The sequence below is a fragment of the Peromyscus leucopus genome, chromosome 3, assembly GCF_004664715.2.
Source record: "Peromyscus leucopus breed LL Stock chromosome 3, UCI_PerLeu_2.1, whole genome shotgun sequence".
Classification (NCBI taxonomy): domain Eukaryota; kingdom Metazoa; phylum Chordata; class Mammalia; order Rodentia; family Cricetidae; genus Peromyscus; species Peromyscus leucopus.
Window position 1 is genome coordinate 10,888,655 of NC_051065.1, and position 26,156 is coordinate 10,914,810.

Below are 26,156 nucleotides of genomic sequence, written 5' to 3' on the forward strand. Positions count from 1 at the left end.
TCATAGCACTAAATGCCCACATAAAGAAGTTGGAGAAATCTCACACTAGTGACTTAACAGCACACCTGAAAGCTCTAGAACAAGAAGAAGCAAAGTCTCCCAGAAAGAATAGACGCCAGGAAATTATCAAAGTGAGAGGTGAAATTAATAAAATAGAAACTAAGAGAATAATACAAAAAATTAATGAAACAAACAGTTGGTTCTTTGAGAAAATCAACAAGCTAGACAAGCCCTTATCCAAACTAACCAAAAGACAGAGAGAGAGACTCCAAATCAACAAAATCAGAAATGAAAAGTGGGACATAACAACAGACATTGAGGAAATCCAGAGAATTATAAGGTCATATTTCAAAAACCTCTACTACACAAAACTGGAAAACCTAAAATAAATGGACAATTTTCTGGATAGGTACCACATACCTAAGTTAAATCAAGACCAGATGAACTATTTAAATAGTCCAATAACCCCTAAGGAAATAGAAAGTCATTAAAAGTCTCCCAACCAAAAAAAGCCCAGGACCAGATGGTTTCAGTGCAGAATTCTACCAGATCTTCAACGAAGAGTTAATACCAATACTCTCTAAACTGTTCCACACAATAGAAACAGAAGGAACGTTACCAAACTCCTTCTATGGGGCTACAATTACATTGATTCCTAAACCAAACAAGGATACAACAAAGAAAGAGAACTACAGACCGAACTCCCTCATGAACATTGATGCAAAAATACTCAATAAAATACTGGCAAACAGACTCCAAGAGCACATCAAAACAATTAGCCACCAGGAACAAGTAGGCTTCATCCCAGGGATGCAAGGGCAGTTCAACATAGGAAAGTCCATCAATGTAATACAACATATAAACAAACTCAAAGAAAAAAACCACATGATCATCTCACTAGATGCAGAAAAGGCATTTGACAAAATCCAACACCCCTCCATGATAAAGTTCTTGGAGTAATCAGGAATACAGGGAACATACCTAAACATAATAAAGGCAATTTACAGCAAGCCAACAGCCAACATCAAATTAAATGGAGAGAAACTCAAAGCAATTGCACTAAAATCAAGAATGAGGCAAGGTTGTCTACTCTCCCCATACTTATTCAATATAGTACTTGAAGTTCTAGCCAGATCAATACGACAACATAAGGAGATTAAGGGGATACAAATTGGAAAGAAAGAAGTCAAGCTTTCCCTATTTGCAGATGACATGATAGTATACTTGAGTGACCCCAAAGATTCCACCCAGGAACTGATAAAGCTTATAAACACATTCAGCAACATAGCAGGATACAAGATCAACTCAAAAAAATCAGTAGCCCTTCTATATAAAATTGACAAAGAAGCTTAGAAGGAAATCAGAGATACATCACCCTTTACAATAGCCACAAATGACATAAAATACCTTGGGGTAACACTAACCAAGCAAGTGAAGGGCCTGTATGACAAGAACTTTAAGTCCCTGAAAAAAGAAATTGAAGAAGATGTCAGAAAATGGAAAGACCTCCCATGCTCATGGATAGGCAGGACCAACATAGTAAAAATGGCAATTTTACCAAAATCAATTTACATATTCAATGCAATCCCCATCAAAATACCAACACAATTCTTCACAGACCTGGAATGAATAATACTCAACTTCATATGGAAAAACAAAAAACCCAGGACAGCCAAAAGAATCCTTTACAATAAAACAACCTCTGGAGGCATCATGATCCCTGACTTCAAGCTCTACTATAGAGCTACAGTAATAAAAACAGCTTGATATTGGCATAAAAACCGACATGTGGACCAATGGAATCGAATTGAAGACCCTGACATTAATCTGCACACCCATGAACATATAATTTTTGACAAAGAAGCCAAAAGTATAAAATGGAAAACAGAAAGCTTCTTCAACAAATGGTGCTGGCATTACTGGATATCAACGTGTAGAAGGCTGCAAATAGATCCATATCTGTCACCATGCACAACACTTAAGTCCAAGTGGATCAAGGACCTCAACATAAATCCAGCTACTCTGAACCTGCTAGAAGAGAAAGTAGGAAGTAGTCTTGAATGCCTTGACATAGGAGATCACTTCCTAAATATAACACCAGTAGCACAGACACTGAGAGAAACAATCAATCAATGGGACCTCTTGAAACTGAGAAGCTTTTGTAGAGCAAAGGATACGGTCAACAAGGCAAAGCGACAGCCTACAGAATGGGAAAAGATCTTCACCAACCCCACATGTGACAGAGGACTGATATTCAGAACATATAAGGAACTCAAGAAATTAGACATCAAAATGCCCAACAGTCCAATTAAGAAATGGACTATAGAACTAAACAGAGAATTCTCAACAGAGGAAACTCAAATGGCTGAAAGACATTTAAGGAATTGCTCAACATCCCTAATCATCAGGGAAATGCAAATCAAAACAACTCTGACATACCACCTTATGCCTGTCAGAATGGCTAAGATCAAAAACACTGAAGACGCCTTATGCTGGAGAGGATGTGGAGCTAGGGGAACTCTCCTCCACTGCTGGTGGGAATGCAAGCTTGTATAACCACTTTGGAAATCAATATGGTGCTTTCTTAGAAATTTGGGAACCAATCTCCCCCAAGATCCAGCTATACCACTCTTGGGCATATACCCAAGGAATGCTCAATCATACCACAAGAGCACTTGCTCAGCTATGTTCATATCAGCATTGTTTGTAATAGCCAGAACCTGGAAACAACCTAGATGCCCTTCAACTGAATAATGGATAAATAAAATGTGGTACATATACACAATGGAATACTACTCATCAGAGAAAAACAGTGACATCATGAGGTTTGTAGGCAAATGGATGGATCAAAAAAAAAAAATCATCCTGAGCGAGGTAACCCAGACTCAGAAAGACAAACATGGTATGTTCGCACTCATAAGAGGATACTAGATGTGGAACAAGGATGACTGGACTGCTACTCATATCACCAGGGAGGCTACCTGGAAAACAAGACCCCAAGAAAGACACAGGGATTGTGCAATGATGGAGAAATTGATGAGATCTACATGAACAGCCTGGAAATGAGTGGAGGTAATGAAGGGCGAGGGTTGAGGGAAAGAGAGCTTGGGGGAGCAGGAGATCCCTGCTGGATCAAAAACAGAGAGGGAAAACAAGGGGTAGGAGACCATGGTAAATGAAGACCACATGAGAATAGGAAGAAGAAAAGTGCTAGAGAGGCCCACAGAAATCCACAAAGATACCCCAAAATAGACTGCTGGCAATGGTCAAGAGACTGCCAGAATTGACCTGCTCTGGTGATGGGATGTCCAAACACCCTAATTGTCGTGCTAGAAACCCCATCCAATGATTGAGGGATCTGGATGCAGAGATCCACAGCTAGGCCCCTGGTGGAGCTCTGTGAGTCTAATTAGCGAGAAAGAGGAGGGTTTATATGAGCGAGAATTGTTGAAACCAAGGTTGGATAAAGCACAGGGACAAATAGCCAAAAGAATGGAAACACATGAACTATGAACCAATGGCTGAGGGGCCCCCAACTGGATCAGGCCCTCTGAATGAATGAGACAATTGATTGGCTTGATCTGTTTGGGAGGCATCCAGGCAGTGGGACAGGGTCCTGTGCTCATTGCATGAGTTGGCTATTTGAAACCTGGGGCTTATGCTGGGTGGCTAGGCTTGGCCTGGGAGGAGGGGCTGGACCTGCCTGGACTGAGTCTACCAGGTTGATCTCAGTCCTTGGGGGAGGCTTTGCCCTGGAGGAGGTGGGAATGAGGTGTGGGCTGGGGGGAAGAGGAAGGGAAGGATTGGGGAGAACAAGGGAATCCGTGGCTGATATGTAGAACTGAATTGTATTGTAAAAAATAAATAAATAAATAAAAATTTAAAAATTCCATAAAAAAAAGAAATAAAATGAGACTAAGATCATTACTATCAGTGACTTTGTTATTAGAGGTATCTGTGATGGGAAATATTGACCTTTTAAACTTCTTTTCAACATACATCCCTCTACTTTTGCCTTTAATTTTTCTTTTAAAATATATTTTAGCCGGGCAGTGGTGGTGCATGCCTTTAATCCCAGCACTTGGGAGGCAGAGGCAGGTGGATCTTCATGAGTTCGAGGCCAGCCTGTTCTACAGAACAATATCCAGGAAAGGTTCAAAGCTGCACAGAGAAACCCTGTCTCAAAAACCCAAATATGTATATTAGCTTAAAAGCTAGTGTGGCCCCATAAAACTTCTTCATATATCCTTAGTTTTGGTTAGCCTGCTCCCTCCCCGTCCTTTATTCTAGGCCCTTGTTCCCATTCTCATGTAAACTTTTAGCTCCCAGGATATCAAATGCTATTTCACATCACACATGTTCTATTGTTCCTTCATTTAGGTATGTTTTTACTTGAACTGTAAGATCCTAAGTTCCAAGTAGCTTCTTCATGCATACTTCATTTAAAAAATTATATTTGACAGTTTTCTAAATGTATATGGTGAATTCAGTTATTTTCATCCCCCATTTCCCTCTCTCCTTCTCCCATAAAAATAATTTTTTTCTTTAAAATTTCCTTCTGACTTTCAAGACTTTGTGTTTGTCCCATTGAGCATTGAGTTTAATTAGGTTGTTTTCATGATCAGGAGTGTGTGGCTATTTACTGGGACCTGAGTAACATCAGGCATTATACCACTGAAGAGAGTAGTAGCCCTTTCCCCAAAACATCATCAACTGTCCATAGCCTTTCAGGGAGTGGTGAGACCTTATGACTCCTTCCCTCCATGATAAAACACTGGATGGCCCAATCTTGTGAAGATCTTGTATGGGCAACCAGAGAAGCAGTGAGTTCCCAAGTGTAAAAGATACCTCTTTCAGCATACCTCACTATCTCTCTTATTCATCCTTTCTGCCATTTCTTGTGCACACTGTTTCCTGAACCCTGGACGTGGTGATATAGATGACTATTTATTTCCAAGCAATCTCCATTCCTTCTCTTCAGTAGTTGAATGAGGTATGAGTCTCTGTATTAACTGTGATCTGCTATAGTACGAACCTTTCATAACAAAGACCGAGAGCACTAATATATGGATGGAAACATGAGCATTTGGAGACAGTGTGAAGACAAGCAAGATGGCTCAGTGGGTAATCACTGCCAGTGTTTCCCTATTCACCTTTATATCACATGTTTTTCCAGTCTGCTATCTTTCGGATTTTTCCATCCATGGTTAATTTATATCTTCTTAGACTCTATATACACTATGAAAATACATTACTCTAAAAGCATGTAGATGGGATACATATATGAAAAAGACAATGCAGAATTTGTTTTTCAGAAACTAAATTGCCACATTCAGTATAGTTTTCCATTTCCATCTTGGTACAGATGTCATATTTTCCTTTTTATTTAGAACTGAATAACATATTGTGGATATGAACCACATTTTCATCACTTATTGTCTTAGTTAGGGTTTTTATTGAATGGGTGAACACCATGACCAAAAAGCAAGTTGTGGTGGAAAGAGATTATTTGGTTTATGTTTTCAAATCACTCTTCATCATCGAAAAAAAATCAGGAAAGGAAGGCAAACACGGCAGGAACCTGGAGGTAGAATCTGATGCAGAGGGTATAGAGGGGTGCTACTTATTAGCTTGCTCATCATGGCTTGCTCAGTCTACTTTTTTATAGAACTCAGGACCACCAACTCCATGATAGCACCACCTACTATTGATCACTAATCACGAAAAAGCCTTACAGGGTTGTTTACAGCCTGATTTTATGGAGGCTTTTTCTTAATTGAGGTTCCCCCCTCTCAAATGATTTTAACTTGTGTCAAGTTGACATAAAACTATCCAGTCTGATACTAATCATTTGTAGATGGACATCTAGGCTGATTCATTTGTCTGATTATTGTAAATAGTGCAGCAATGAAGATGAATGTTCCAAGGAGAGAACATGTATCTCTATAGTAGAAGACAGAGTCTTTTGGACATATGCCTGGGGATGATACAACTGAGTAATATGGATGTTCAATGTTTAGTTTCATGGTATAATCTTTAAGTCAGAATTAAGATGGTAACTTATACATGATAACAAAAAGGGTGGGGTTTCCTCATCTACAATGTAGTATACCTTCCAAATCCACAATTAATATATGGTGTGGTAGCCCAATTAATAGATGTGAAACTTCTCTATTATTACAATATTAACTTAGCTTCAACAACATCAGGAATCTTTAGTTTGCTTTGACAGGCCAATGAATGAAAAACACCCAGTTTCACAATGCACTAACTTCCTGAAGTGTTTAGAATGGAGAAGACCAATCAACAAAGCATGTAGAGCAACACCATTGTAAAGGCCCAGCAGATCTGAAGGTTTTCCTGTGCTTCAGAGGCTAGAGGAAGGTGTCCTCACAGAGAACATAGATGAATTTGGTAGACCACCTTAAAGAGACATCAAATTTAGAGGCCCATCTAAATACCTGGACAGCCCTGTCAATGACTTGAGGGATATGTGCCTAATTTCCATCCTTGCATGCAGCTGCATATCCATTGTACAGTAAATATTCCCAATGCTTTATTTACTTAGTAATTGAAACCTTAGTAAGACTCATTTATCTTGGGTGTTATTATCTATCCTTTATATTACTTGGCCTAAACATTTAGATGAAGATCAAAATAGTCCTATTTTTTTTCCTGGGACTCACTTGGTAGTCCAGGCTGGCCTCGAACTCACAGAGATCCACCTGGCTCTGCCTGCCAAGTACTGGGATTAAAGGCGTGCGCCACCACCGCCCGGCTCGTCCTATTCTTAATGATAAAGAAAAGGTTATGTTCCAGTTGTTCACAGTGCCCTTCAAAGGGCATACATAAAGGAGTCATCAGATAATGAGATACAGCCTCTGAATAGTTTTGTAACAAGCTCATGTTTTCAACACTAATTGGTGATGTTTATTTTCTGTTGTGCTAAATATTATTGTGCACATGTGATAGGATTTGTTGTGGAACTTGGAATATTATGCAATTTTATTTTTAGTACATTAGTCTGAGAAACTGTATATTTTTAAAGTTTGTTATTAAAGTAGCTTCCATTGATTTTTAATTGAACCCATATCAGTAACATACTTCTTGTAAAATGCTCATTTCCATTTTGTAAAAATTTTGTCTAGAAATTTTATACATGTGTTCATAAATATAGAAATTTATATAAAATATCTATAATATATAGATATTCTTAACTTGCAATCTCTTTGTGTAGTTTGAATATACAGATTATAAAAGCATCATAAAAAGGAAGGAAAGTGTGTCTTCTTTTATATTGGGCATGTAGAAATAGAAGACTATTCTTTGTACGTATGCATGCATATGAAACATACATCACAGAGAGTGTGGAAAAGACCTTTAAACTATGAGTTTGATATTGTTAACTCTTTTGTTATCAGATTATTAAAGTTTTCAATTTTCTTTACTGAGTGTGTAAAGCTTTGCTTTAAAACAATCTGTCTATTGCACTTGTTTTCAAGTTTGTTAAGATAATTTTATGCTTTATGTCATTTTAATATCTTCTATTTCTTATATTTTGGGTATAATATAATTGTACACACCTTGTAATTCCAGTGAAAGAATTTCAATAAATATTTTTATTTAGGCTTTGGCCAGGGAAGCAGGTAGGCTAATTTCAGATCTTCACCTCTCTTCCTTTCCTCTAATTCTAATTCTCCAGCCTTACCCCCAGCTCTGTAGCAGACCACTTGCTATGTCCTCCCCTTAATCTCTCCACATATTTTGCATATCTTCTCCCCCAACCTTCTTCTCCACTCATCATGTTATCTCAGCCCCAACTTACCAGCTAAAACTTCCAGAGAAGCAAGTAGGCCAGCAAAGCAAGTAGGTGAACTTCTGATCTTTGCTGTTCCTCTGTCTTCTATATCCAGTCCCCTGACATGCAAAACATATAAAGACTCAACAAAGAAAGAGAATTGCAGACCAATATCCTTTATGAGGACATTTGCAAAAATTCTCAATAAAGGACTTGCAAACCAAATCCAAAAATGCATTAAGAAGATTATCTACCATGCTGAAGTGGGTTTCATCCTAGAGATGCAGGAATAGTTTAAGATGTGTAAATCAACAAATGCAATCCATTACACAAACAAACTGAAAGACCCAAACCACAAAATCATCTCATTAGATGCCAAAAAAGGCCTTTGACAATATCCAATGCCCCTTCATGATAAAAGTCCTGGAGAGATTAGGGATACAAGGGACATAACTTCAACATAATGAATTAGTTTACAGCAAGCCAGTGGCCAACATGAACTTAAATGGAGAGAGGCTCAAATTAATTCCACTAAAATCAGGAACAAGACAAAGTTGTCCACACTCTCCATACCACTCAAAATAGTACTTAAAAATTTAGCATGAACAATAAGACAGCTGAAGTAGATAAAGGGGATATAATATTGGAGAGGAAAAAAATCAAAGTGTATTTATATGGAGATGATATGGGAGTATACAAAAGTGACATAAAAATTACACTGTGAAACTCATACAGCTGATAAATATTTTCAGCAGAGTGGCTTGGTACAAAATTAATTTACAAAAACTTAATACCCTTACTATATACAAATGACCAATTGACTAAGAAAGAAATCAGGGGAACAAGAGCTTTAACAATAGCCTCAAACAATTAATAATTTTAGGGTAACTCTACCCAAGCAAGTGAAAGACTTACAGAATAAAAAACTCAAGTCTTTAAAGAAAGAAACTGAAGAAGATATCAGAAGAAGGAAAAATTTCTCATGTTTACACATTGGTAGGATTAACATGGTAAAAATGGCCAAAAGCAATCTACAGATTCAATGAAATCACCATCAAAATTCCCAAAATTGAAAGGACAATTCTCAACTTCATATGGAAAAACCCAAAATAGTTAAAAATAATCCACTGCTAGAGATCTCACCATTTCCAATTCAAGTTTTACTACAGAGCAATAGTAATAAAAAGTATATGATATTTGTGTGAAAACAAACATGTGGACCAATGGAATCAAATTGAACACCTGGCCATAAATCCATCACCTATAGACACCTGATTTTTGATAAAGAAGCCAGGAATACACACTGGAAAAAAAAAGACAGCATCTTCAACAATTGGTACTGGCCAAACTGGATATCTGCGTGTAAGAGAATCCAAATAGATCCATATTTACAACCTATAACAAACCTCAAGTCCAAATGGAAAAAGACCTCAACATAACACCAGATACAATGAATCTGATAGAACTGAAAATGGGAAATAGGCTGGAGCTCATAGGCACAGGAAAGACTTTCTGAATAGAGAGCACTATTACCACAAACATTAAGATCAACAATTAATAAATGGGACCTGATTAAACTGAAAAACTTCTTTAATACAAAGGACACCATTGTTCATACAAAGAGGCAACCTACCAAATGGGAGATGAAATAAATGGGCATTTGATGACTGTCTGTCCATTAGGTACATATTAATGGCTGACTATCAGCTTATGTTACCCAAAAGTCTCCAATATGTTAGCATAAGACTAGGACTTACTGTCTCCTGAGAAAGCAAAGAGGAGTGACAGGGGAAAGATCCCAGGGCCAAATGGGAACAGGAGAAAAGGGGCTTGTGAGTTGGAGTATAGCCCAACTCTGAGAAACAGACCCTCTGGGGGACCAGAAACTCCATTATAGATTGTATATCTTGTTTATCAAATACCTTATTTGTCAAACTTATGCCATCATTCATTTAAATTCTCTAGAAGCTTGGTGTTGAACATTTGGCAAAGATATAGGTGTAAATCTCTAAGTTAGCTTTTGCCAATCTGAATAGATCTTTATATCTTTCAATTTCTATTATCATATAGAGTGTATTATAAACCAGAGTAGAATCAAATATAGCTTTACATTTCTACCATCATACAAAAAGTCCATACTAACCCAAAATGTTTGAAGCTTGTTGCTATTTCATAACTACAGTTTTGTCATTATTGTGAATCTCAATGTAAACATCTGACATGCAGTTGGTCCTAGGCTAGCCCTGTAAAAATGTTCAGAAAAAGCAAGATCATTAAGGGTGGTTTTCTTGTTGCTGCTGCCTTTCTCTGTCATGGATCTGCTTTTTCAGCAGGCCGATGGAGTTCCTAATGGTCCCTGAACAGTTAACATAAAAACAGCATTTTTCTCTTAAGGCCTTGCATAGGTCCCTTTGTTGAAGTAATGATAACTAGGGGGACCAAATGAGCAAATTTAGGTCAAGGCCTCTTCTTTCCTGGAGAACTATTTTAGCTAGAGAGGAGAGTGATTTCTCTAAATGTGCAACAGATTTTTCTAGGGCAGTGACATCTGCATCTACTGTCACTCTTAAGACCCTGTAGTTCTGATCTTTGAGTATAGCTGGATTATAATCTGGAATGATTTACATAGGAATAATAATTTTATGGCCATATAATACGTCTTTGGCTCTGCATAAAGGTCAAGTGTCTTATCTTATTATTGCAGAACCATTTTAGTTAGTAAATCTATCTATTGACAGCTCTGGATCTAGTTTACTAGTATATCAATGGGCATTATAGGTAGACATTTTGTCCCCTATGCCAATGAGTTTCTCTTTGACATAGCCATTTTAGTCTGTTTTGGGGACAGGGATGATATACTGTCTTCAAGCTGCTTCAAGCTGAAATGGGGCATAGATGGTCAGGGCCCAACAAGGATAAATGGCTAGTCAAAGGTAAGAAGGGAATTTAGGCAATGGGATATTTATCAGAAGCACATGGTTATCTGATACAGCTATGGAGACCAGGACACAATCATGTTGGCTGGGCTGGTCCACATCTGCCTTTAGCAAGTCCAGAGCTCATGGTTATTTGGAGCAGATTGCAGTCAGCAACCAGTGCTTGGATGTGTCTGCCAGCCAAATGGAAACCTGTTGAGACAAGTTCAAACTAGGAACAGAAGTTAAATTTTATAAACTTGTTTGGAACTTTTAGGCCCACAGTTGTAGTAATTGGGAAGGGAGGAGTTCCAGAAAGAAAATTACCATCCTCAGAAGTAGACAGGTAGGGAAAACTCAAGCTGTATTCTTAGTTCATAAAAGGATATAAAGGTTTTAGACATATTCGTGTTACCAATCATTATTGAAATTCAAGTTGAAGAAAAGCAGGTAATGGGTATCTAAACTCTACCTTTGAGTCCTAGTAAATTATAGATTTGAGTTAAAAGGTATATACATTTTATTGTTCAGAAAGAGTTAGGTACAGATTGGAAAGAGATGTCTTTGGCTTGATGAGAAGTTTAAGTTTATATTTAGAAGACAATCAAAGAAAATCTAAAATCTCGAGCTTGTGACCCAAACAGCACCAGAATTAATGTTAAATTCTGAACTTTTGAAATTTTAATATAACAATATCATAGAAGGGGAAACTAATCTGAATTTATGTCTTAAAACATTTTTGAGACCCTCGAAGTTTATATGGACTTTTATATCTAAGCTTTAGAAAAAGTGAGGCTTGATTTTTATATATAAATTGAGCTGACAAGTTGGTCATAGCCTTATAAATTTGAATGTCTTAAAAATTGTTCTTAATAAAAGGTTTAAAATCTCTCAAATGTCTTCTTACAATATCAAAAATAAATTACCATGAGAAAACATGTCATCACCACAGTCTAGCTATAATAGTGCAAACAATCCCAAAGTTTAATCGTTATCATCTGGGTGACTCTTAAATTACAAAGTTTAGCTGTCAGAACAAGGTGAATTCTTGAATATAAAAACATGGAGGTAAAGCTTTAGTATCTTATTTAACAAGAGACATATTAAACAGGAGTTGAGTAAACAAGAAGAAAGGGAGAACCAGTGTGTGCTGAGAGACAAGGCTGGCCCCTCCATCTCTGACTCACAGGCTGTACCAAACTGTAAAGCTGTCAGTAGGTTGAAAGCAAATTTGTCCCAGATGGAAGAGAGCCAACCAGAAAGCAGACCTGCCTAGGTGGGAGGGAGCAAATCTACCAATGGCTGTCAGGGAAGGCAAGTGAGGTCCTGGCACAAAGCGGGCAACCCCAACAGGCCCCGTCAGGGCATGCCAAGGAACAAAAACATCACATGTAGCCGAGCTAGTACAAGAGGTCCAAGGGCAAAAGTGTAAAAGAAAGACAATGTTAGAGCAGGGACCTGGGAGAGGCAGGCCCCGACCACATCAAAGATGGTCGATGAAGACAAATGACCTGTCTGTCTTTGACCTTCAAGATGGCATCTGACCACGTGGTCATGTGGTGTTGTTGCTGTTTTCTTTTCTTTTTTTTCTGTAAGACAAAACAGAACAGATATGGAACACATAATCTCAAGCATTCAAACATCAATCAGAAACACAGTTAAGTAGCCATGCCATTCATACATTTACATCCATACAGAAGTGAAAGACCCCCGAAGGCAGTCTTCCCTCTGGAGAGACCCTCGCCCAGAGATCACACCGAGACCACAAGTCAGATGCAAACAGCAAGAGGCTTTATTCAGGAACACAGGTACCCGGGGCAACACAGTCCCTCCAGAGGTTCAAGAGACTGGCGCGCCCACGGGCTGGAGTGGAGGGTTTTTATAGGGTCTGGCAGCAGGAGCACGAGGAGCTCGGTTTACAGGGTTCTGATTGGACGATTCAAATGAGGCCAGGTTCAAACTCAGGACAGCTCGTGGGTTCTGATTGGACGATTCAAATGAGGCCAGGTTCAAACTCAGGACAGCTCGTGGGTTCTCCCGAGCTCGACACGCCTGCTGTCTGGCTCCAAGTTGTTTTTCTGACCTTTAGTACCCTTTTCTGGGGCCAGGTGGCCGACCGCAGACACCCTGAACTTTCCTGTACTTTTCAGGCTTAGCTCAAAATGGTGTTAGGCTAAGCAAGTTTGCTGGGGTCTTTCATTCCCCCATTTTCTTATTTCAGGGAATGGAATCCTCCATTCATGGGGAAGAATGGGGATGTGGCTCCATTTCCACCTGGTTGAGTCGTTGGTATTGTTGGGTCAATACCAAGGTCTGAACAATAGAAACACGTTCCCTGACAAATTGGACAAGTCTGTTTAGGATGCAGGGCCCGAGCGTCAGAAGGAGCAATAAAATCAGAAGGGGTCCCATAAGGGTGGAGATGAGGGTGGTGAGCCAGGGGGACCTTCCGAACCATCCTTCAAACCATCCCTGCTGTCCTTCAAAGAGTTTTTGTCTTTGTTCTAATCTCTTTCTTAATTTAGCCATGCTATCCCTTACCACCCCAGTATGATCCGCATAGAAGCAACATTCTTCTCTAAGGGCAGCACATAACCCCCCTCCTGCAGGAAGAGGAGGTCTAATCCCCTCCGGTTCTGCAGAACTACCTCAGACAGGGAGGTGAGTGATTTTTCCAAGGCACTCATGGATTCCTCCAGTGCCTGGATATCGGTATGCATGGCAGCCTGGAGGTGTCTGAACTGGTTGGTTTCCATGAGGGCAGTGGTACCTGTGCCTATTCCAGCGGCGACTCCTCCCATAGTTAACCCACCTAGTATCAGGGCCAGGGTTAGCGAGACTGGCTCTCTTTTTCTGCGGGGGACCCCTGTTTCATACCGGGCATAGATATCTTCAGGTGCACGGTAGATTATCTTGGGGTACAGTTCTATGAGCACACAATAATCGGCCGTGTTGGTTAGTATTGAGGGGGAGATGCATGGTGTAAGTCCAGTGCTACAGGCCAGTAAGTCCCGTTGGGAGCCACGAGATAGTGGGGTCCTGGAACAAGTGCCGGGAGCGATTACACAGGTGTTGGTGGGTGTAGGGTACGGTCCCCAGACATAGTCCTTGTCCTGACACCTCGGAGATTGTGAGCTTATGCTGAGGTGTTGAGGCACATCCTGACGGGGGCGAAGAAGAATTGGTGAAGCTTCCAACTACGGCCACCCCTCATAGTAGGGAGGTGTGGAGACTAGGCATAACCAGCACTCCTGAGTCCGATTTGGATTGGTAACATTGAGGGCTGAGTAAGCGCCCTCTATAAGATTCAATAGCCGGTCTCCCGTACCGGGCCTGGGTGGCTGGAGGGTGACTGGGGTTATAGTAGCATTCGGAGCCGTGCTTGGGCGAATGGCCGAATTGGGTCGGGGGGTAGCCCTCGGGGTGCCGGAGCGGGTAGAGAGGGGCGCTTTTGGTCAGAGAGAACCTGGTTGGGACCTATAGAGGCGGAGGGCTCCGTGATTTTAAGCTTAATCGTAAATACGACTCCCTGGTCCCGTCCTATCATGTAGAGCCTAAGTCCCCACGTTTTACCTTTAATCCAGTCTTGTGTTATCTCTCTTCCCTTCTGAGTAAAAGATATATTCAGGGGTTACAGGTGAAATTTACACAGGGCCCCCCCCCTGCCAGTAAGTGTTATCTCTTCCTAACGTGACAGTTCCCCAACAATGTCCTTGGGTAAGGGGATGCCATGAGTGGCTTTCTCCTTGGGTAGTCCTCTTTACCCTAATTAGGTCCCAAGTGGATGAAGGCTTCCAATAGGTATTACCAGTTGTTTCACATCCCATGCTTTACAGAAGTAACTTTCATAACCCCCACATTGTCTAATCATCTTTCTGTCCCTACCATCCTGGGGGCAGACGTAGAAGGATAGTTGTGACAGGGCTGCCCTGGTTTCAGGGTGACTGCATCCGTATCTCTCGTCACTACATTTGCAAGTTCCCTTACCATCCTGACAGACGTCTGGTGCTCTGGGGTTCATGGGGTCAGTGGTAGGGATGTCCCAGTCCTCTGACCCTGCTGCTAGTTGGCAGAGATCTGGGTGCAAGTTAGGCCACCATGTAAAGGGGGTGTGAAGGGCGGTCGTTTGCCAGACCGTCTCCCCAGGTTGTGAGATGACCTGCCAAGTGAGCCTCTTAACTAGGTGCGGGCTCTCTGCCTCCCTAGTCCCTGGGGGTAAGCGGAGATCAAGAGGAGGGGGAGGAAGAGGAGCTGCGGGCCAACCTTATTTTTAGGGGGTTTCGTGTGCGGCGCACTGTCCATGTTGACTTTCTGGATCCTGCTGGGTCGGGTTCCCTGGCAGCCTTCACATGAGAGGCGTGGATCCATGCAGCAATCCCGTCGACCTTGAGTGCAGTGGGGGTGGTCAGCAAGACAGTGTAGGGCCCCTTCCACCGTGATTCCAGGTTCTTGGTCTGGTGTCGTCGGACCCAAACGGAGTCCCCGATCTGGAAGGGGTGGGGCACCACCGGCTTGTCTAGCTGCTCCTGATAAGCTTTGGCCAGGGGCTTCCAGATCTCCTCTGCACCAGTTGGAGGGCTTGAAGATGTGCCTCTAAAGTAGGGGTGGTGGCAAAAGATGAAATATCAGGATGGAGAAAGCTTACAACAGGAGGTGGGGCCCCGTACATGATCTCAAAAGGGGTTAGGCCATGTGGGCCAGGAGTGTTTCGGGCTCGGTAGAGAGCCAAGGGAAGTAGGAGCACCCAATCTCTAGTGCCAGTTGCAAGCGTTAATTTGGTTAAAGTCTCCTTGATTGTTCTATTAGCTCGTTCTACCTGTCCTGAGCTTTGGGGGCGGTATGCACAATGAAGTTTCCAATCAACCCCAATAGTTTGGCCACCTTCTGACTTACCTGGGAGACGAAGGCAGGCCCGTTATCTGACCCAATATTTGAGGCATCCCATACCTGGGGAAGATTTCTTCCAACAGTTTCTTTGTTACCACGTTAGCCGTCTCATTCTTGGTTGTAAATGCCTCAATCCATCTGGAAAAAGTGTCCACGAAGACCAGGAGGTACCGGTACCCGTAGAGTCCAGGTTTTATTTCTGTAAAGTCTATTTCCCAATGAACACCAGGACGATGGCCTCTTTGGCGGACCCCCTTGTTCAGATGAACCTTCCTGCATTGACTTGAGCACAGGCTGGGCAGGTAGAAGTTACCTGCTGGAGTACCTGATCCTGGTTCAGCAGCACTGCCCCGGTGTTTTCTCTGTCTAATAGGGTCTTCATCTTGTTTTTGCTCAAATGGGTCAATGCATGGAGGAATCTCAGCATATATCGGGTATGGGTGGTTGGCATGACCATCCGGTCCCCTAGTATATATGCCTGTCTTCCTTGTTCCCAGTCCGCCCCATTTTCTTTGCTAGCTCATGGTCTTCTGGGCTATAGGCACGGGGTCTCTCTCAGGCTGTGGTTCTTGTATAGCCATTAACTGGCTGTTTCCTGCTGGCTGGGAAGCCACTGTTCGAGCAGTCAGATCTGCCAGCCGATTCCCTCTGGCTGCCGCCGAGTCATCCTTTTGATGCCCCGGGCAGTGGACAATACTGAGTTGGAGCGGGAGGAACAGGGCCTTTAGGAGGTCTAGGATCTCTTTTTTGTTCTTGATTTCCTTACCCGCGGACGTCAGCAGGCCTCTTCGTCTGTAGATTTCTCCGTGGACATGCGCAGTGGCGAAGGCATATCTGCTGTCAGTATAAACTGTGAGCTTCTTACCTTCTGCCATCTGGAGAGCTTGGGTGAGCGCAATCAGTTCTGCACGCTGGGCCGATGTCCCGGGCGGGAGCGACGATGCCCATACCACTTCCGATTCGGTGGTTATAGCTGCCCCGGCTCTGCGTTCCCCCTCTTCCAGGAAACTGCTCCCATCTGTGTACCAGACAGCGTCTGGGTCCTTAAGCGGCTGATCTGTCAGATCGGGGCGGGTGCCATGTGCTTCGGCTAGAATCTGGAGACAGTCATGCTCCTCGGAGGGGCTAGGCAGTGGCAGCAAGGTAGCAGGGTTAAGGGAAACTACCGGCCCAAAATTTACCCTGTCTGAGTCCAGTAATAAAGCCTGATAGTAAGTCATTCTGGCGTTAGAAAGCCATCTGTCCGGTGGTTGTCGGACCAAGGCTCCACTGCATGGGAGGCCAGCACAGTCAATGGCTGTCCCAGAGTCAGTTTTCCGGCATCTTTGAGTAATACGGCAATGGCTGCCACCATGCGGAGGCATGGAGGCCATCCTGTAGCCACCGGGTCCAATTTCTTGGACAAATACGCTACAGGTCTCCTCCAAGGTCCCAATCTTTGCACCAGTACCCCTTTAGCAAGGCCTGAGTTCTCATCCACAAACAGCTCAAAGGGCTTGGTCAGATCTGGCAGACCCAGAGCCGGGGCCTCAAGCAAGGCTTTCTTGATCTGTTGGAACGCTTTCTGATGCTTCTCCTCCCATTGGAACATGGTCCCTGGTTTAGTGAGGGGGTATAATGGGGCTGCCAGTTCGGCAAAGCCAGGAATCCAAAGGCGGCAGTACCCAGCCGTACCCAGGAACTCTCGAACTTGGCGGGGGTTCCGAGGAGGGGGGATGGAGATTATCGTCTCCTTCCTTGCTTCTGTTAACCATCTTTGCCCCCCGCTCAGGGTGTAGCCTAGGTAGGTGACCTTGTCTCGGCATATTTGGGCCTTTTTGGCTGAGGCTCTATAGCCCTTCTGCCCAAGTCTGGCCAGTAAGGCTCGAGTGCCCTCCATGCAATCGGTTCGACTCCTGGCCACCAGGAGTAGATCATCCACATACTGGAGCAGAGTCAGGGTTGGGTGTTCAACCCGGAATCCGGCCAGATCTGCATGTAGGGCCTCATCAAAGAGGGTTGGGCTATTTTTGAAACCCTGCGGGAGCCTGGTCCAGGTTAATTGTCCCGAGAGCCCTTTTTCTGGGTCCCTCCATTCGAAAGCGAATAGCAATTGACTTTGAGGGTGCAGTTTTAAACAAAAGAAGGCATCCTTCAGGTCTAGCACAGTGTACCAGACGTGGGTCAGTGGGAGGGTGCTCAGAAGGTTATAGGGGTTAGGCACCGTGGGGTGTATGTCCTCCACCCGCTTATTGACCTCTCTCCAGTCCTGGACCGGCCTGTAGTCTCCTGTCCCCGGTTTCTTAACAGGCAAGAGAGGGGTGTTCCAAGGTGACTGGCAGGGCTTTAAGACCCCTTGGTCCAGGAGTCTCCGAATATGGGGCTTAATCCCTCATGAGCTTCCCGTGACATTGGGTATTGTCTGATTGAAATGGGAGTCGCGGAGGCCTTTAGTGAGATCATCAGCGGCGGCTGATCGCGTGCCAGCCCCAAGCCCCCAGTCTCTGCCCAGGCCTGAGGAAACTCTCTCAGCCAGTTCTGTAGCTCTTCAGGTGATTTCTCCGGGGGTTCTGCCTCAAACAACCGGTATTCTTCCTCTAAGCTGAGGGCAAGGATTTGTAAGGGGTCTCCTTTAGGACCCGTGACCCTTGGTCCCTTCTCATCAAAGTAGATTTGTGCCTTCAATTTGGTTAATAGGTCCCGTCCCAACAGCGGATGGGGGCATTCAGGTATATGCAGGAAGGAGTGAGTTACTTGCCCTGATGCCAGTTGGACCTTTCTCTCGGTAGTCCAGTAATACCTCTTGTTTCCAGTTGCCCCTTGCACCAGTGCAGAATGCCGGCTAAGAGGCACTCCGGCATGGGTTAGGACTGAATGTTCGGCACCAGTAACAACCAGGAAGGTCACGGGCTGCCCCCGATCTTGAGGGTTATCCTAGGCTGGGGGGGGGCTCCTGGCCTCGACTCCCCTAGTCCTCTAGACTAAGGAGGTCCACAGTTTTGGGCTTGGGTCGGCGGGGTCCTTGTAGCTTCTTGGGACAGTCTCGGGCCCAGTGTCCCTTCTCCTTACAGTAAGCACATTGATCCTTATCAAGGGGTGGCCTCCTTCGCTCTCCCAACCTATCTCCCTCTCTCCGCTGTCCCTTAGACACAACGGCGGCCAAAACCTTTTTCATTTCCCTATGCTGTTTCTTGTCCCTTTCCTCTTGTTTCTGCCATCTCCTTTCCTCACGCTCTTCAGGAGTTTCTCTCTTATTGTACACTTTCTCTGCTTCCTTCAATAAGTCTGGCAAACCTAGCGCCTGTAAACCTTCCAACCGCTGCAATTTGGCTCGGATATCTGAGCTAGACTGGTAAATAAATGATAAGATGACACCTGGTGCTTGCCCTGGGTCTTCTGGATCATACGGAGTGTACATCCTATAAGCCTCCCTCAGCCTCTCTAAAAATGCAGCGGGTGATTCCTCCTTTCCCTGCATCACATTCCTTACCCGAGCCAAATTGGTAGGCCTTCTGGCGGCCGCTCGGAGACCCGCTAAGAGCAACTGGCGATAGAGACATAGATGCTCCCTACCTTCAGGTGTATTGAAGTCCCAGTCTGGGCGGGTCAAGGGAAAAGCTGCCTCGATGACATTTGGGAGTTGGGTTGGCCTCCCGTCATCGCCCGGAACCTGCTTCCGGGCCTCCAGGAAAACTCTCTGCTTTTCCTCTACGGTTAAGAGGGTCTGCAGGAGCTGCTGACAGTCGTCCCAAGTCGGCCTGTGAGTCACTAGGATGGACTCAATTAGGCCGGTCAGGGCAACAGGATCCCTGGAGAAAGGGGGATTATGTTGTTTCCAATTATAAAGGTCTGAGGCAGAAAAGGGTCAATATTGTAACTGATGATTGGGTCCTTCCCGAAGCGGGAAGGCTCTGGACTCAGTGGGGGGGCCGGCTCGGCGGCCCCTGAGGCGGCCTGCGATGGGGGACTGGACTGTTTCTTTTTCTTCCTCCGAGTCTCCAGCGAGCGGGGTCATCACAAGGGGGGCGGCCGCCGGGGAGGTCACAGCCGGCGTCGCGACTAGGGTCACCGCGGGCACAGCCGCCGCACGAGCACAACGCCGGGGTCGCGGCGGGGGCCGCCGCGAGCACAGCCGCCGGGGTGGCGGGGGCCGCCGCGAGCACAGCCGGCGCCGCGGCGGGGGCCGCCGCGGGTGCAGCCGCAGGGGCCGCGGGTGACGCTGGGGGGGTCGGCTGGTAGGGCGGTGGTTCATTCACCAGCATGTCTAGGAGAGGAGAGTTAGGGTCAGGGGGAAGGACAGGGGGCTTGGAAGGCTCCCTGTGGGGAAGGACTGGGTAGAGAGAAGAAAGGGATTAGGAGGCGCCGAAGGCTGGGGAGTAAGAGGGGGTTGTGGGAGGAAGGGCTTGACCCAGGGGAATGGGTTTTCAACCAGGATCTCCAAATGGTGATGTAGGGAACCTGGTCTGGATGCCCATGGGGGCTAGGGGCAAACACCTTCCTCTCAACCTGGGAAATGAGAGAGAGATTAAATGCCCCTTCCCGTGGCCATCCTACATTCATCATGACCCATTCAGCCTTACAGAGGGTCATCCATTTATTTTTCTTGATGACTACACCTTCATTTCTGCCCCGGCCTTTTACGTCCGACCAATGGTCAGTAGTTAGGCTCAAGGGGGTAACGACAGTCTGTCCCATATTAACTCCTGGATGGAGAAGGATTAGGCAAAGAACACAAAACGAACCGACAACACAAGCAAGAAACAGTTTCGCTGCGCGGCTCCGGTGTAAAACCGAGAGCAAAAACTCAGATGGGGACACGGAGTCTTTAAATTCTCCGTCCCCTACCAGCACCACGTATTCTTCTGATTCGGGGATGGCCCTGAAAAACCGTGCCCCAGAGGGGACTTCAGACCGTGCCCAGAGGGGACTTCAGACCGTGCCCAGAGGGGACTTCAGACCGTGCCCCAGAGGGGACTTCAGACCGTGCCCCAGAGGGGACTTCAGACCGTGCCCCAGAGGGGACTTCAGACCGTGCCCCAGAGGGGACTTCCCGTGCCCCAGAGGGGACTTCAGAGACCCGTGGAACGTCTTCCAGGGTTGCAGTGGCAAAGTCCGAGCTCGTCAGCTCCTTCAGCCCCACTGACTCCAGACCGATTCAGGCGCGCAAACAGACAACATTCAACATTCAGACAAACCGACAACACTCAGACAGGACAGAGATGACATACACCAAGGCCGGCTGGCTTACCTCCTGACAGTGGGTCGGTGGTCCCGAGGCGGAGGGGTCTCTGATCCCAGACGAGCCCCCAAATGAAAGACCCCCAAAGGCAGTCTTCCCTCTGGAGAGACCCTCGCCCAGAGATCACACCGAGACCACAAGTCAGATGCAAACAGCAAGAGGCTTTATTCAGGAACACAGGTACCCGGGGCAACACAGTCCCTCCAGAGGTTCAAGAGACTGGCGGGCCCACGGGCTGGAGTGGAGGGTTTTTATAGGGTCTGGCAGCAGGAGCACGAGGAGCTCGGTTTACAGGGTTCTGATTGGACGATTCAAATGAGGCCAGGTTCAAACTCAGGACAGCTCGTGGGTTCTCCCCGAGCTCAACACGCCTGCTGTCTGGCTCCAAGTTGTTTTTCTGACCTTTAGTACTCTTTTCTGGGGCCAGGTGGCCGACCGCAGACACCCTGAACTTTCCTGTACTTTTCAGGCTTAGCTCAAAATGGTGTTAGGCTAAGCAAGTTTGCTGGGGTCTTTCAAAGAAATAAACTTTAACAGAGAGATCCTGGGAAAGTTTCAGCTAACCAAGTTGAAAATCCTAAAATAAGAGTTTACAGTATAAGGCAGCCTGTAAGAAACTGTAAGAATGGAGCTAGGGATTATCAGTCTTGGTGCAGCTGAAGCAGGGCTCTGCTCTGCTCACCTCGCCCTGACACCGTGAGCAGTGGTGGCAGGGGCCGGAGCTCTGTGTGGTTCACCCGGACACCAGCTGCCAGGCATTTGGGCAGCTGGGTGCAGGAGGGAGGCGACAGAGAGAGAATAGAATTGTATGTGGGGTGGGGGTAGGCATTTCCAAGGTGGTGGGAGGCTGATTATGGGACCAAGTCTGAATGTGGTGATAGGAGCATTTTTGATGAGTAAGGTAGAGAAATATGGAATCCAATGCCTATTGATCCTTGGTGTCCTGGGGATTAATCAAGGATTCAAATGGAGCAAACTGCTCAATGTTTCATCAAACAGAGAATGGGTGTCAGGGCAAAACCTGGAGGACATGTGGTTGCCTGGTACCAGCGCTTACGAATGGGGCTGAGAGATGAAAAACCACAGTCAAGATGAATCCTCACTCTTGGAAAATGGCCGGAAGGGGTATGCTTATAGATTATGGCATTGTTACATGAAGTGAGTGTTGAAGCTTCCAGGGGTTCAAGTGTGTTTCAGACTGCCGGCAGGCAGGAGAAATGCACCAGGAGGGTCTGGCGAGTCATGTAGCACCAATGCTGTAAAACTGTATGTGTCAGCCTTGGCAGGTTTGAGCCAAGGTGCCCAGTGGGCAAGGGAGACACACCATGCAGGAGACAGCAGGAGATAGCCAAAGAGGCATGGTGGAAAGTCATTCACACTATGCATGTCAGCATCCATGTGGAAAGTTTTATTACTAAAGGGTAAAGGGAGAAGGGAAGGGAGGGAGGAAGAAAGGGGGAGAGATAGGGAGAGAGAGAGAGAGAGAGAGAGAGAGAGAGAGAGAGAGAGAGAAGAGAGAAGAGAGAAGAGAGAAGAGAGAAGAGAGAGAAAGAAGAGAAGAGAGGGGAGGGGTTTTTTCCTCTTAAAGGGGGTTTTATGTAAGATGACATCAGGATGCTGGGCAGGTCCCCAAGGGGCGGGCCAGAATGCTAACATTCCCAAACAGATGGGGTAATGTAAGTTAAGAAATACTGGCTAGAAATAAGCAAGCAAAGGCCAGACATTAAGTAATAATAAGACTCTGTGCATTTATTTGGGAGCTGGGTGGTAGGCCCCCAAAAGGGTGAAGGAATAAAGAAAACAACAATATAGATGAAAACAGAGAATTCTCAAAAGAGCAAACTCAAATGACTAAGAAACTCTTTTATTTTTCCTTTTATTTTATTTTACAATACCATTCAGTTCTACATATCAGCCACCGATTCCCTTGTTCTCCCCCCTCCTACCCGCCTCCCTTTCCCTCAGGCCACACCCCATTCCCACCTCCTCCAGGGCAAAGCCTCCCCCAAGGACTGAGATCAACCTGGTAGACTCAGTCCAGGTAGGTCCAGTCCCCTCCTCCCAGACTGAGCCAAGCATCCCTGCATAAGCCCCAGGTTTCAAACAGCCAGCTCATGCAATGAGCACAGGACCTGGTACCACTGCCTAGATGCCTCCCAAACAGATCAAGCCAATCAACTGTCCCACCTATTCAGAGGGCCTGATCCAGTTGGGGGCCCCTCAGCCTTTGGTTCATAGTTCATGTGTTTCCATTCGTTTGGTTATTTGTCCCTGTGCTTTATCCAACCTTGGTTTCAACAATTCTCGCTCATATAAACCCTCCTCTTTCTTGCTAATTAGACTCCTGGAGCTCCACCCAGGGCCTACCTGTGGATCTCTGCATCCAGATTCCTCAGTCCTTGGATTGGGTTTCTGGCAAGACTATTAGGGTGTTTGGCCATCCCATCACCAGAGTAGGTCAGTCCCGGCTGTCTCTCAACCATTGCCAGCAGTCTTTTGTGGGGGTATCTTTGTATGAAAGGAGAGTAGGCTAAGAAACTCTTAAAGAAATATTCAACATTAACAGCTGTCAGGAAAATCAAACCTAAACTACTTTGGGATTTCACCTTATGTCCATCAGAATCTATGGCTGGTGGTACTGCAAACTTGTCTAGCCATGATGGAAATCAGTGTGACATTTCCTCAGCAAGATGGGAATCCATCTACCTCAGGATCCAGCTATATCACTCTCGGGCATATACCCAAAGGATGCTTCTTCCTACTACAGAAACACTTGCTCAGCTATGTTCATTTCTGCTTTATTCATAATAACCGAATATTGGAAATAACCTAGATATTCCTCAATAGAAGGATGAATGAAGAAAATGAGCTACTTTATACAATGGCTATTACTCATTTAAAAAAAAAATGAAAACTTCAGTCGGGCGGTGGTGGCGCATGCCTTTAATCCCAGCACTCGGGAGGCAGAGCCAGGTGGATCTCTGTGAGTTCAAGGCCAGCCTGGGCTACCAAGTGAGTTCCAGGAAAGGTGCAAAGCTACACAGCGAAACCCTGTCTCGAAAAAAAAATGAAAACTTCAAGTAAAAGGATGTAATTACAAAAAATAAAATCTTGATTAAGGTAACCAGGGTTCAGAAAGACAAATATGGTTTGTATTCACTTATATGTGGATATTAGCTCTTAAGTCAAGGATAACAAAACTACAATCCATAGAACCACTTGATTAGGTATAAAGTATAGGATTGGGATAGGAGCAGATAAATCTCCCTAGAACAGGGAAACAGAATAGATTGTTATGGATGGATGGGGGGCTGGAACGAGAGGATCAAGTAGGGATGGGTAAGGAAAAAGAGAATGAAGGAGTGAATATAGGGAGAGACAGTTAAAATTAGAAGTCATTTGAGGCGTAGTATCAAAACCTAATAAGTAGAAATTTTGCAATATATACATGTATATGAAGATGATCTAGATGAAATTGCCAAATAACAAGGGGAAACAGAGTCCCAGCTGGTCATCTCTTGCCACTAAATGAAGCTTCCAGTACTGAAGTTTCTTTACATCTAATTGAGTTGTTGGCCAAAGTGGTCTAATGGAAACCCCTGAACTACCTAAACTATTGCATAGACTGTAGATGCTTTCCACAAACCAACAACAAGGCCTCAATCCTGAAGAAACACCTACAGAACTCATTGAATATGGAGAATTAGAGCTTGTGCCTACCTACAGCCTTTACTCCTTTGTGCTAATGTCTTGGATATAGGGAGGTACTCTGCACTCTACCAAAGGAGGAGCATCATAAACATCAACCTATCCACAAACCCTTTGATCTGCAATGGTGTCTTGCATGCAAGATATGCTAGTGAAATGGTGGTGCAAAGCTTGTGGGACCAACCAAAGAATACCAGATTTGATGTAAGGCTCACTTCATGAGGTGGAACCCATACCCAGTACTGCTTGGGTGATGAAGAACATGAGATCAGATAGCTCAGAGGCTTAGCATAAAGCTAAATACTGCTGTTTTAAAAACAAACAAACAAACAAATGAACAACAAAAACATAGCAATAAAATATCTTCTAATGATAATTTGCTGTATTCTTAGATCAATGCCTTGATCAATCATCATGAGTGAAGCTTCCTCTGCAGCAGATGGGAAGAAATGGAGACTCAGAGCTAAACATTATGCAGAGAATAAGAGACCATGGAACAGTCTGCTCTAAATGAGATACCTCCATCAAATCCCTCCCCTCAGAGATCAGGGACCCCTGTGGGATAGAAGACTGAACAGTGTGGAAAAATCCTTTTCTACACTGTGAATATGTATTATTCTTATTTGTTAATAAAAAGCTGACTAGCTGATAGCTGGGCAGGAAGAGATTGAGCATGAGAGTCACTAGGAGAATTCTGAGAAGAGGAAGGGCAGAGTCAGAGAGTTGCCCGCAAATGCAGAGAAGCAAGATGAGAATGTTGTACTGAGAAAAGGTACCAAGCCACATGGCTAAACATAGATAAGAATTATGGATCAATTTAAGTGTAAGAGTTAGCTAGTAACAAGTCTGAGCTATCAGCTGAACATTTATAATTAATATAAGCCTCTATGTGGTAATTTGGGAAGTGGCTGCCGAGTATTTGGGAACAGACAGTCAGGACAGGAAATGTTCAATTACAACTGAGTCATTTGCTTTTATGATGGCTTCCAGTTTACTGGTTTTATGAATTTCCTGAGGGTGCAAACAAGTAGGTCTCTATGTCGATATCTGTAAGTGTGTGTGTGTGTGTGTGTGTGTGTGTGTGTGTGTGTGTGTGCATGTGTGTGTTTTCCTAGGCTCTTTCCCTTCTTTTTTTTCTTTTTCCTGTTCATCTTACTATATTTTATTATTATCCCTAGAAGTCTATTTTTTAAGGAGATACAGTAAGGGGATAGATCAGATGGAAGGGTAGGTGGGTAGGAAATGAAAGGAGTACAGAGAGGGTAATCCATAATCAGAATACATTATGTGAGGAAAACAGGATATTTTAAATAAAGAAAAATATTTTTATTTAATAAAGTGTATAATCAAGATAAATAATTTAATATAATTATAGCATCCTTAAGTGAAAACCTAGACAAAAGAATAGTATTTATTGATTAGGAATTGATAGCTCTTTGTGTTTACCCAGCAATATTTTTTCAGAGACATGTCTATTATAGAATGTGAGAAATTTAAAATAAAATCAATATTTTGCAAAGATATTGCTGTGTACTTAAGTCCATTACTAAAAAGTAAAAGATACTTTTCTAAACTTGCTTTTAGAATAAATGAGTTTATTATAGAGAAAAATTAGGCAGCAATCTCTCAC

The 26,156-nt window shown here is 44.3% G+C and overlaps 1 pseudogene; it reads right to left on the reverse strand.

The window, feature by feature from the left end:
* Positions 1–14,939: 14,939 nt before the first annotated feature.
* LOC114694749 lies at positions 14,940–21,577 on the reverse strand (annotated as a pseudogene).
* Positions 21,578–26,156: the final 4,579 nt, after the last annotated feature.